The sequence below is a fragment of the Hyperolius riggenbachi genome, chromosome 12 (assembly GCF_040937935.1).
Source record: "Hyperolius riggenbachi isolate aHypRig1 chromosome 12, aHypRig1.pri, whole genome shotgun sequence".
NCBI classification, from domain to species: Eukaryota; Metazoa; Chordata; class Amphibia; order Anura; family Hyperoliidae; genus Hyperolius; species Hyperolius riggenbachi.
In genome coordinates, this window is record NC_090657.1 from 50,342,507 (window position 1) to 50,355,821 (window position 13,315).

A 13,315-nucleotide genomic window follows, 5' to 3' on the forward strand; every position below is an offset into this window, starting at 1 on the left:
AATAATGTAAAAATGTGGTCCTTTTCTGTTTTGGACCCTCACATATGCCAGTTGATCCATGGGAAGGCCAAATACCCTTACAGGTCCAGGGGAGGGCAAAATACCCTTACAAGGCTTGACCAATTAGCCTTTAAGGTAAAAAAAAAAACTCCTTCCTGAATAGAGTGAGGTTATGAGCTACTGTATTTTTGATGATAATGTGAGCCAAGTAACGGGGGCTTTCAGGCATTGAGAAATGCAGCTGTGACATCACAAGCATCCACATCCCCACCTGTGCAGTCAGCAAAGGACTTCAAAGTTAGGATAATAGGTCAGGCTACATTTAGAAAAATGCAAAGCCTGTCAAATGCATTCAAAACACCCCTCTCAACACTCCATTCAAAACTGAGTGTAGCCTTTGAGATGAGCTGAAGGTACTTTAGAAACACAAATCAAAAGCAAAATGAAATTGCTTTTGTGATGGCCAAACTGACTAGCTTTTGCACACAGATAGATAGATAGATAGATAGATAGATAGATAGATAGATAGATAGATAGATAGATACAGTAAGCACCTTTTGCACATTGGGCCAGTTGTGCATACAGAGTTCTGTTACACGATTGCTAGGTGGCAACAGACCTTTTTTGTCAATTTTGGAAACTTATGGCTCCTGGCCAACTAATGTGAACATTTTGCTTGTAAGTATATTTTTAGTTCCAGCGCATCAATGAGCTAAGCCTGATTATTTTCTTCATATAGCAGCTATGATCCATTTTTCAGTATGTGTCATATCAGGACAGGTCCGTTCATGAATAATCCTCTGACGATATCATGTCATTCTGGCACACTGAAAGTTCTATAAAGGGATCTTGTTCGCGCGCAGCAGGATGTGTTGTGGTTGCGCGTGTGGCAATCCCTGTGTGTCATTCCTCTATCTCTACGGTCCATATTTTCACAATATTGTGTGGTTGCCCTGGTTACCAGCTGCGGGCACATGCCACCTAAAACTTCTGTTAAGCGTTTCCGCAGTTGCGGTTGAGAACGTGTTTAGTGATTTGCTTTTTCGACGCCTGTGTGCTGCACACGGTTCCATCCACATCTCACAGCCAATGTTAACCCTTCCTTGGTGTATTGCGGTATGTCGCATTGGCAAAACGTCCAGTGTCTTCTCTGTAGTAATGAGGTTTCAAGATTCCTGTGGTGTCGGGTGTCCCCTGATGTTTGCGGCTTCCCCTTCAGAAGTTCACCAAATTAGACCTCACTCGGACAGCTGTTATTGTCGTTTCCACCGCCTCCTCCAGAAGGTTGGAGGCTAAGTGGTGTGTGCGCCATGTCTTCTTCTCAGAAGGCAAAGTGATTGCCTCTGGAACATCTCAGATACATCAGATGGGATGACGTTCTGCGTCATCATTGTTGTCCAAGACACAGGCAAGACCTAGAACATTTATATCGTGCTTTTCTCCTAGTGGATTCAAATTGCCAAAGCTGCAGCCACTAGGCAGTAGGGGTGTTAGGGAGTCTTGCCTAAGGTCTCCTTACTGAATAGGTGCAGGCTTACTGAACCGAGATTCCAACCCTTGACCAGTACACTATCCAGGCACACCAGATAGTGTAGTTGTTAAGAGTAACACCTTGGATGTAGGAGACCAGGATTCAAATCCTGGTTGGAACCAATAAAGATGGCCATGTGCTTATCATTTTTTTCCTGTCAATATCAGGCAGATATGATGATGATGATGATGATGATGATGATGATGGATTCTGCTAGGAATCGATACCACAAACCATGGCCGATCAATTAATTTTCAGCTGAAAACTATCAAGTTGGTTGATCATTCCGCACAATATAAAATTGAGTGGCAGTGGGTAAGGAGCGAAGTGGCATTCGATTTCAGGGCGGACAACAAATGTGCAAAGTGCTAGCAGTGGAGCTAACTCTCACCTGTCAGGTGGCGGGCCTGCTCCCGTGTCTGCAGTCCAGCAATCCTCCTCCCTGTGTCTTCTCTCCTGGGGCGCTTGTGTCATGACCAACACTGGAGGCCGCCTGGCTTCTAGCGCTTGTCACATGACACAGGAGACAAGGGAGAAAAGAGAAGAGTACTTCACCAATGTTACCACTAGCATATTGTAAATACTTGACTTTATTATTTTTATTTTATTGGTGACAATCTTTTGGGGAAGGAGGAGAGGGGAATCCTAAGGAGGTGGTGAGGAAAAGGCTGAAGTCTGATTACATTTGCCACATTTTGGTTTCAGGTGTGTGATTCAGACACTACTGCAGCCAAAGAGATCAGTGGGACTGCCAGGCAACTGGTATTGTTATAAAGGAAATAAATAGGGCAGCCATCCTTATGGCCCTCACTTCAGGTTCCGTTTAAAGCAGAACAGCGATCATAGCCTAGACCAGTGTTGTCCAACGTCATGGGCAGGGTATGTGTTTCTAGCACCAGATGTTTCGGCTGGAGGGGGCACAGCATCAATGTTCTGGCTTTAGGGGTGGAACTAAGTGCAAACAAAAGGGGGGCCTGACACAAAAAATAGCCTGGCAAGTGGGTGGGGCCCTGAGGCCACATCCTGTCCGTGGGCTGCCAGTTGGAAAGCCCGGGCGTAGGTTTAAAAGTGAAATAATCAGTTAGTACAGGAGGGATGCTGTTTATATTGATAAACATTTCTACAGTATGCTGTGCAATGTCTAAAATTACATAAAAACTGCCCCCCCCCCCCCCCCAAAAAAAAAACAAAAACAAACCACTACTGGTAAGTATATATTTATAGTGAAATTAATAAAGGATCTTGGTTCTGCAAGGGAGCTCACCCCACCCAATTCCATAATTGCTTACCAAATTATTTTATTTGAGCTTTTTGCAAGATTGTTTTATTTTTAAAACAGGAACTTGGTGCTCAGATCTGACTGAGGCAATCGGTTTTGCACATAGAGGTTGCAACATCCTGTTTACTGGGTATAGGTGGAACCCACTTGCTATTCTGGGAACTATATAAGCTCTTGTGCCGTTTCAGAACCTCAGAGAACGCAGGTAGAGAGAAGAACAGGCAATCAGTGCGGCACCTAGAGGCTTCATCTAGTTCTTAGTTAGGAAGTGAAAGGAAGGAGAGGCTGGTTGTCATGGGCAACCTCTTCACAGCTAAAGTGTCACTCAAAAACATTGCCATTTCTCCACAACTGGACAAAATGGAGCAGGACTAGCTGGATGGAATTTTGAAAAGATTTCTCATGGGAAAGGGGGTATTAGCTGCTGATTGGGATGAAGTTCAATTCTTTGTTACGGTTTCTCTTTCAAGGTGATCCCACTCAAACTATTGCGATTTGCCAAAACTGCAATCGCCCTCAAGGAGTATTTTGCGGAGCAATTTCATATGGGGAAGCATGGCCTGAAATTACTCTTAAAGCAAACCCAAGGTGAAAATACATTTTTGAGATTAACAATTGTATCTAGCCTGCTTCTCCTAAAAATGACTATTTTTTTGAAGATATCACATGGTTTCATTTTGTATTTAAAAATTTTCAAAGTAGATTGAATGTTTTGTTGCCTATGCTCACTGGCAACCTATTAAGTGTTTCTGAGTACGTGAACTATTGACCTTTTTCTATCTCTCCCCTGCCAGGAAAATGTTTATGGCTGTAATTTGCTTATCAGTGATGTTTGCTATATTCGCCACAAGGTACCGACAAGACAGAAGCTGTCACTTCCATGCATAAAAACTAACTCTTTTGAGGCAGCAAAATAAAACAGCCCGGTTATTAATTTGTTTTGCCTTCTACATACACACGTTTATCTCATCATGTCACATATCACCTCGGGTACAAGTGACAAAATTGCTGTAAAGGAAACCTGAAGTATTAAAAAAAAAAGTTTTTGCTTAACTGGGGCTTCTGACAGCCCCCTGCAGCCGCCCTGTGCCCACGCCGTTACCATACGATCCTCCGGTCCCCCGCCGCAGTTCACTTTGCACTTTTGCAATCAGCCATCTACTGTGCCTTTGTGGCCCGTGCGCGCTCCCATTGGCAGGAGCATCCTGCGCAGGCACAGAGATTTTTTTCGTACTGCGCCTGCGTAGGACACTCCCGGCGACGTGAGCGGGATCGAGGATGTGCGTGACCAGGCGCATTGGCCGTCGGCAGTGAACAAACGGAGCCATGGTGGGGGACTGGAGGATGGTTTGCTAATGTTGCAGGCACAGGGTGGCTGCAGGGGGCTGGCAGAAGCACCAGGTACTTTAGTTTGCTTTTTAAAAATACAAGCGGTTTTCAGAGAGTTTTGCAATTGCAAGTAGCTCCCAGACATTCTAGTTATTTACACTGTGAACTTCGCTGCTGCGGACAGCTTGCAGCCCTAATGTAGTCGTTTATTCCAGCTTGCATACCGCTGTTTCAGGGGCTTCTGACCTTCATCAGTGCTTATAGTTGTCTAACTGTATGCACTGAGCTCTAGAAAACAGGGGTAAGCAACTGCTTTATGCATGTGAGTCAGTGCACATTAGGGTTGCAACGGTATGAAAATTCACGGTATGATAACCGTCAAAAAAAATATCACGGTATGACGGTATTACGGTATACGGTATTACGCAATTATTCGCATTACAATTACCCTTATAAAAATAAGAAAAGGTCAAAGTTGAACAAACTCTTCTTTATTAGACCCTTAATGGTTAGGGTCCTCCTGTCATACTTGAAATATTTACTCTTCTAAATGTAAAAAAAAAACAACAATACCAAAAGTAAATCTCATTCTCCCCGTGTCACATGACTGCCTATGGCAGAGAGGGCAGATAATAAGGCCATTGGAAAGCACAGTAGGTTAATATGTCTGCTTCCATGAATCAGGAAGTAGAGACTGTGCAGATTTATTTTAGGATTGTATCAGCTGTAACAAAGAAAGAAATTGCTGTTGCATATCTTTGAGCAGAGGGGAGGACATTTGAGTTCAGGTCCACTTCAAAAATGCTGGTGGTACACTTTACTATACACCTTAAAGTTTACCAGAGATAAAGCATAGTGAAAGTTTTATACATAACTGCGGCTTCCTCCAACCCATCATGCGCACAGATCCCTCCCACGCCGCCATCCTCAGCCTTTTCTATCGCTGGTATTGAGTCCGGTAACTTGAGCCAGTCGCGGCCAGTCTGAGCATGCGCAGTGCGTTCTCTGCAGCGGAGAATAATACTACGTAGGCGTAGTACTATTTTCTGCAAGAGATGGAGGGAGCGCACTGCACATGCATAAAACTGGCCGTGACTGGCCAAAGTTACGGGACTCAGTAACAGCGATAGAAAAGGCTGAGGATGGCGGCGTGGGAGGGATCTGTGTGCATGATGGGTTGGAGGAAGCCGCAGTTATGTATAAAACTTTCACTATGCTGCGTCTCTGGTTTCCTTTAAAGGATACCAGAGCTGAAAAATAAAATGCAAATGGGTGGAGCGGACATGAGTTAGGCGAAGTCCTGTGCTAAGCCACTGCAGACGATTTCTTTAAAAAGTAGGGGGACAGAGTAGAACAGGGGGGGGGGGGGGGCAGTGGGCATGAGGACACATGACATCACACAGAGACATGCATCAGGGAGACATCACTTGTATGTACAGTATATACAGTAACACACACACACACATTCACATCCATCAGGCAGACATCCATCCATCCATCAGGCAGACATCCACACATCCATCAGGCAGACATCCCACACACATACATCAGGCAGACACATCTCACACACACAAGCCATACATATACACACTGGCTGCATTCAAATACAGCACCTCTCCCACAGCAACACTGCTCATCTGGTGTCATTAAGCTTCAGCTCCCCATGTGCAGTGCGTCTCTCGCTCCTTCTCCCGGGCGGGCGGCGTGCTCATCATTTTCATGGGGGGAGGAGAGCTGGACATTCCTTTGAACACTGATCTGTATCAGTGTTTATGTCAGCTCTGCAGTCGGGGGAGGCAGGGGGCTGCATGCATCTAGCAGGAGGGAGAACGGGCTGTAGCCTTTTCTCATTTGCCTATTTATTTTGGCAGGAATGACCTGGTGACTCCCCCTCTGCCTTTGTAGTACAGTCCGCAATTAAAAAAAAAATACAAGCAGATATGCCGGGAAATAGATCTCTGTGTGCGCTCCAGCCGTGGCTGCGTCATCACAGGACGCGTATCATCACCACCCAGCTCCTGCACTCATGTCGCAAGCCTCCCGCAATCAGGAACTAGCTTTGGGAGCTTGCCTTCGTAACGAGGAAGACGGAGAGCAGGACAATGCCGGAGCGGTGGCGAGGGATACGGAAATACAGCAAAAACCGGTATTTCCTAAAAGTGCTTACCGCGATTACCGTGCATTGTAAAACCGTGGTATACCGTAATACCGGTAAATCGCGGCAACCCTAGTGCACATTGCAGAAGGCCTTGCTTCGTTCTCCCAAAGTACTGTGGTACCCAATTTTTTGTCAACATTTTTGTTTTCTTCAGCCTTCTGCTAGGTTTCCTACAATGATCTATAAATAAATCCTTGTCACGTTGGGCTCTGAATATATTTAAGACGTGACAGACGGGGTGTTGGCAGCGGTTTTCTTCATGACATCTGCTGTGAGGTGATCCAGTGCTACTGTTTAAAATCCCTGGGTTTTTTCTTGCTGTCAGAAATTGAGCGCAAGGCTCATGTGGGGAGTGAGATGTTTTCAGGGCAAAGGCTGATTGTGCAACGGGACCATTTTGTAACCAGTCTGTTGCTATGTAAGCGGCGCCTCATGCGTTTTCTCCACCTCATGAGGCCTTGGACATTTGCTATTACTTTCACAACAGAAGTTATTTGGTGAACATATTGAGAGTTCAAAGGCGTCCAGCACCGCATGCTTGTGTGTGTGTGTGTGTGTATCCCGAATGTGCACAACACCCTCTGGGCCTGAGTTATGGAGAGGCTCCTGGGCTGGGGGCACTTGGAGAACATCAGCTTGGGAAGACACATCACAAGAAAAGCAAATGCTCACTCCCAGACAGCGCTCTGCTATTTGAAGGAAACCAGAGATGGTAGTAATGTGTGTATTTATACTTACCTGTACTTACCTGTCATAGTCTTCTTTTTGCAGAAGCCTATGACAGCGGATCGCCGTGATTGGCCGGCTGTGGAGGGGAAGGGAGGGAAAATATTTAAAGAGACTTTTTTTTTATTAAAAAACAATAATAAATATATTTGTCTAAACAAAACTATACATGGAGGGAGCGATCAGACCCCACCAACAGAGAGCTCTGTTGGTGGGGAATCATTTATGTGCTGTGTTGTGCGGCCCTGCAGCTTGGCCTTAAAGCTGCAGTGGCCTATTTTACTAAAAATGGCCTGGTCACTAGGGGGGTTTAGCACTGCGGTCCTCAAGAGGTTAAAACCAGAATTAAACATGGCAATTCTGTTAGCAGTCAGACTTGGTGAATACAGTGTATGGAAGCATAGCGGTGGACAGAATACCGGCTTCATGAGCCTAATATGTTTTACAAACTTCACTCCAGTTAATGTAGTGTTGGGACTCTAATGCTGCAAGGCCGGAGTGATTTCCGCTTGGCCACCATGTTCTCCAGCCCTGGAGAAATGTAGACTTTCCGTGTAGCGGGCCAGTTGTGTCCAGAGCAGAAAGTTCCAGGCGCTAATTCTCCAGCTGGGCTTACAGTGTGCAGGAAAGAGTGGGTTGAGCATTTTGGACACCTGGGTTGGCAAACTAAAGTTGGACAACATAAGTCATCCAGCAAACCAGGACTGGATTTTTTGCAGGGCTATGGAGTCTGAGTCTCTGAGTCACAGCAATTTTTGGGTACCTGGAGTCAAAGGTTTTATAAATTGAGGAGTCGGATGATTTTTGTACCGACTCCACACGCTTAATTTTATTTGTTTCGATTAGGTGGCTAACATAAACTTGAGAAAGAAATGGACGTAGGCATGGCTGTGTCTTGGATTTATGTGGGCTTATAGACCACAGAAGAAGAAGGTGGACATCACTGCAGTGAGCCATCTGTCCCTTTACCCCATTCCTTTGCAGATAAAGCTGATGATCTATTGCCCCTCAAGAAAACTCAAGGATAGTTTACTGAACATGGACCATGGCATGAGCGAAATGGTATTGAATTGAATTCTACTCAGTTTTCAGTTAGGGAAGGATTGATCACTTGCCGTATCAAGCCATTGTTGAATATGGTTAGAATAAGGGAGTTGTCTGGTGCCAGACCGGCACTATTGCTCTTTAGGCGTAATCATCATTTCACCGGTGTTAAGGCGCGTACACACGACCTTCCCGCTGGGCGGACGTTCTGCCGAAAGTAGCACGTGTATACGCGCTGTTGACCTGTAGTTTGCGGAAATATGGTGTGTGTACGCGCCTTAAGGACCGCCGGCGTTTGAGCTTGTTTCAGGCTAGCCAGCTCTGTGTAGACGCCACTCCCAACCTTACCTCCAGATCATACCTTGTCCTGACACGCTCCACTCTATCTGCATTACTCATGCAGATACTGATCTGCCTGGCACTAACCAAATTACCTCCCATGACACAATCAGCTCTCAAGGACTTGCTGAACAATTTAAAACTGTGCTGTTTTTAACAAACCTTGTTCATGTGATTTAACTTCATGGATTTATATCCGTAAAGTACCACTGTAGCAAAAATAAAAGTTAAAATCTGACAGAACCAACATGTTTTGAACTAGTCAATCTCCTCATTGGGGATTCTCAAGGTTTTCTTAGTTTTCAAAAACACTCCCTGAATGGCAGTTGCTAAGTCTAATTGCTAAAATGGTAAGATAGCAGCCAGTTATTTTGGCAGTTAAGCCCCCTCTACGCCATACAATTTTTTTGTGCGATTCGAGTCATCGATTCGATTCAATCCGACATGTCTGATCGGGATTCGTTTGATCGGTAGTGTGCCATTGTTTTGCAATGACACTGTTGAATCGTTTTGCAAATGCTGTTCAGGAAATACTTTTGAAATCAAAGAAAATCCTGAGAAGAGGGACTAGTCCAAAACCTGTCAGTTCTGTCAGATTTTAACTGCTTACTTCTTTCGCTATAGTGGTCCTTTAATCAGCTTGGGTATCGCATATCATTGCTTATCTGAATCTCACCAAAGCTGCCCCTTCTATCACTGAAAGCACATGGACAGCTTCCAAGGTTTTCTTTTACTCGCTTACTCCCCCACTACCCACATAAATTAAATAGCGTGTATCTGAAGGAATAAATAATGACCATCTACCTTACGCATACCACAAATCATTTGATGTGTGTGGCTGTTACTAAAACTAGACAAAACTTCTTTCGGATGAACTCTCTTTAGTGGCTGTGTTCTTGATGACCTCGTCCAACCTTGACCTGAGGAATGCTACGCCCGAAACGTTGTGTGCCTCTGTTGCTCTGATTTTTAATACAGTGATTGAACAGCCTTCTGAGCGCGGTCTCTGTGTTTGTTTCTCGTCCAAAGTTGGGGGCTGTTGATGATTGGCTATTCTGTGCTGGGGAGGGAGCTTAGCCCTTTGCTTAAACTGGACCTGGACCTGAAAAAAAAAAAAAATGGACCTGAACTCAGAACCTCCTCGCTCCTCTAAAATATAAGCAACAGTATTATAACCTTTAAAGAAAAAAACCTTTGTTACAGCTTGCAGAACTCCTGCAATAAATCTGCAATGTGTCTACTTCCTGCTTTTATGGAAGCAAAGGGTTAACACCCTGTGTATACATATTAGGTGTTTCTGCCGAGGACTGCCAAGTTTCTGTGCTGAGACAGCTGAGAGATCAAATTACACTTGTGATCACTTGAGGATGAGGGTGAATTAGACAGGATCTTCTCGTTAACAACACACCGGGTGCATTTCTCTCTGTTTTCCTTATGTCCTGTGCAAGAGTTTAGATACACTTTAAATGACGTGTGAACAAAAATACCATTGGAGAGGGTGGACTGACCTGTTCTTTCGGGAAATATACAAGTTTGGTAGCAGAACTTTTCAGTAAATTCCAGAGACATTTAAGGGCCTCATACACTCATTGATTTTTCCAATTTACTACCTGCAGATTTGATTTATCTGCTGGGAATCGATCCCCAAAATGTCAGATCGATTTTTCTAAACTATTTTGACCAGAAATCGATTGAAAGTATAGGTTGGACAGGATGCAAAATTTAGGTTAATTTGGGGCGGAGCAAGAGCATTGGAAGATCAATGTCCCATAGCACTGCACTGCATCGAACAGTGCAATGCTGTGGTTTTATCGATTTTCAGTAGATTAGCCGCTGGCGTCTATTAAAAATTTATGTGCGGTGTCTGTTATAGATTTCCCCCCATGTTCCGAAAAGAAATCTATTCCTATAAGTGTATGGCCAGCCTAAAGTGGCCTTTAATGATTGCACAGGAGAGAAATAAAACCAAGAGAAATACACCCTGTATGTATTTAGAGAGTTTAGCCTGTCTAATTCCCCCTCCTCTGTGACCAATCACCACTGTAATTTGATCTCTCAGCTGTGTCATCTGGCTGCCTCGGTAGAGCAGCTAATTTATAAACCCAGGATGCTAAAGCAGTTAATAGAGGCACTGCAGATTTATTGCAGGATTTCTATCAGCTGTAACAAAGAAATGTTTTTCTTTAAAGGTTAGTATGCTGTTGCTTCTCTCTTAGAGCAAAGAGGTTGTTCTGAGTTCAGGTCCGCTTTAAAACGACTACATACCAGTGCATTGGTTTAGCATTAGGAGGTGCACTGATGTCAGGCTGTATAGTGTATTATGTCCATGGGTTCAGATGGAGCTCTCGAGGTTGTAATTTGTATATAGGAAACTAGTGACCCTGTCTGGTATATTGGAAAAAGACGGTAATTGCAGTTTCTCTATAGGGAACAATGATAACCCTTCTTGTCCTGTATGCGCAGCCTGTGTGTTTAGGGCCTAAAATTAGCAGGTGGGCCGGGAGGGCAGAGTGCGCTCCAGTCTCTTAATCCCGCCACTGTTTAGTCAAGTTGGCTGAGCTGCACACTTACAGATCGTCTGAATATAAATGTGTTTTTCTTTTTCCTGGAGCAATTCTCCTTTCTTAGGAAATAGTGAAGAATGTCTCTTTTTCCAAAGAATGCGGTGCATGAAATCTGGTATGGCTGTCCCACCGCATTTTACTTTTCGTGTAGATGGAATCGGGGCTTCTCCATTTCACAACACGTGGCAATTTATAGCACAAGGGGCCTAGTCATCTGGTTATCATTCTCGGCTCTTCTGGGTGCTGAAAAAAGGTGAATTGGAGACGTGACCCTGTCATTTAAATAGATGCATTCATTTTACTACTGTGAGGCCGAGAGTCTTGCGACGTAGTCTGTAGACTTAAAGGGTGACTCCGCCAAGTGCCACTGGATTGTAATTTGTACCCCCTGGCGTTCACTTTCCCCAGGCATTCTGTGCAAAAGGTGATCAAATTAATTTTCATAACCTTTATTTTTCCTGTAACTTGCCGAAATGTGTCAAGCAAGAGTCTATTATACAGCGCAGGAGAGTATGGATGTGTATGCACCTCAATACTGATCACAGCATGTTTTCTATGGACGTGTATGTACCTTAATACTGTTCACAGCATGTTTTGTATTGACGTGTATAACAATCTATACTGCCAGGGGGGTTAAAAAATTGTCCTTCAAGTGTCAGTGTACAGTGCTGGGAGTGTACAGTGCTGGATAGTGTCCAGGTTAAGGGCTCTGCCTCCGACACAGGAGACCTCAAATCTCGGCTCTGCCTGTTCAGTAAGCCAGCCCCTATTCAGTACAGAGACCTTGTGCAAGACTCCCTAACACTGCTACCGCCTACATAGGGCGTCCTAGTGGCTGCAGCTCTGGTGCTTTGAGTCCGCCAGGAGAAAAACAAGATATAAATGTTCTGTGTCTTGTCATCCATGGCAATCAGGACATCCACCAATACAAATACATGCATAGTCGATGTACGGTTTGAAACCTCGCAAATACTGGTGTATGTTCATAAGATAAATTACATCTGAATAAGAAACACTAGAAGGAGGTCCCTGCCCTTGCAAGCTTACACTCTCTAGGGAGTAGTGGACTGGAGACATTAGGGGGCAAGACGCAGGGGATTGCAAATAAGGCAGTCAGCCGCCAATGCTACCTATAACAAATTATAGGCTTGTCTGAAAAGGTGTCTTTTGAAAGTATGTTTGAAGATTTCCAGGTTTGGAGCACGACGGACAGGCCGTGGGAGAGACTTCCAAAGAAGAGGCAATGCTCATGAGAAGTTCTGGATGTGGGAGTGATAGGAGGTGCCTAAGCTAGAGGACAGGAGGGTCTCCTGGAAGGCGCAAAGGTTCCAGGTGGGATGGTATCTGAGGAAATGTAAGGAGGTGACAACTTACGTAGAGATTTGGCTTATGGGGGGAGGTTATTTGCATTACAGCCCTGAACTCAAGAACTTCCTCCCGGCCCTAAAACATACGCAACAGTATAATAACCTTGAAAGGAAAACATTTCTTTGTTACAGTAGATACTAATCCTGCAACAAATCTGCAGTGTGCCTACTTCCTGCTTTCATGGAAGCAGATGTATTGTTCACATCCTGTGCTTACAAATTAGCTGCTCTGCACAGATTCCTGAGCTGAAACAGCTTAGAGATCAAATGACAGTGGTGATTAGTCACAGATGAGAGGGAATTAGACAGGCTAAAATCTCTAAATGCGTACAGGGTACATGTCTCTGTTTTCCTTCTGTCCTGTGCAAAAGTTCAGGTCCACTTTAAAGCAAACCTGTATTAAATGTTTGTGAAGCAAGCCGCTAGCACAACCAGGCTGAGAAAGATACTCACCTTTGCCGCTATAGTATTGTTGCCCCAAACAAAACCGCTGATCAGACTGATCGTTTGAAAGATCGCTTTGTAATCTGCCACCTTGAAGTCATCAGTGGGGCGTGGCATGCGATAGAAAGCGATACACTGCTTCTGCAGTACTGAACGGCCCTCTGTGTTTAAAGCAGTAGGATCAGCCATACTATTCCAGGGAAAAAAACACATATATAAGTAGATAAATGCTTGATCTACTTACATAACACATGTATTGTACTGTCCACGTTTTGATTTCAGTGAATGTTATATAGTAAATGATGAGAATTCTGTTCCTGGTGGAGGCCATGTCTTTTGCCCACAGTAAAGGCTAACTCGTGATGTCATTTCTGCCCTTTACTTTTTTTTCTTGTCTCCTCCAATCACTGAGTCACCTCAGCCTTGCTTGTAAACACAAGTGAGTAGGGGATCAGGTTTCAGATAAGCAGCAGACAGGGAAATAAAGGAAGGAGGAGGAATATATTCTAGATAAAAAGAACCCCCAGCATGCAA

At 44.4% G+C, this 13,315-nt stretch overlaps 1 protein-coding gene across 2 annotated transcripts in view; it reads left to right on the forward strand.

The window, feature by feature from the left end:
• The window catches only part of LOC137542104 (protein MTSS 1-like), a 203,177-nt gene that overhangs the window by 86,399 nt on the left and 103,463 nt on the right, over positions 1-13,315 (forward strand). The window lies entirely within an intron of this gene.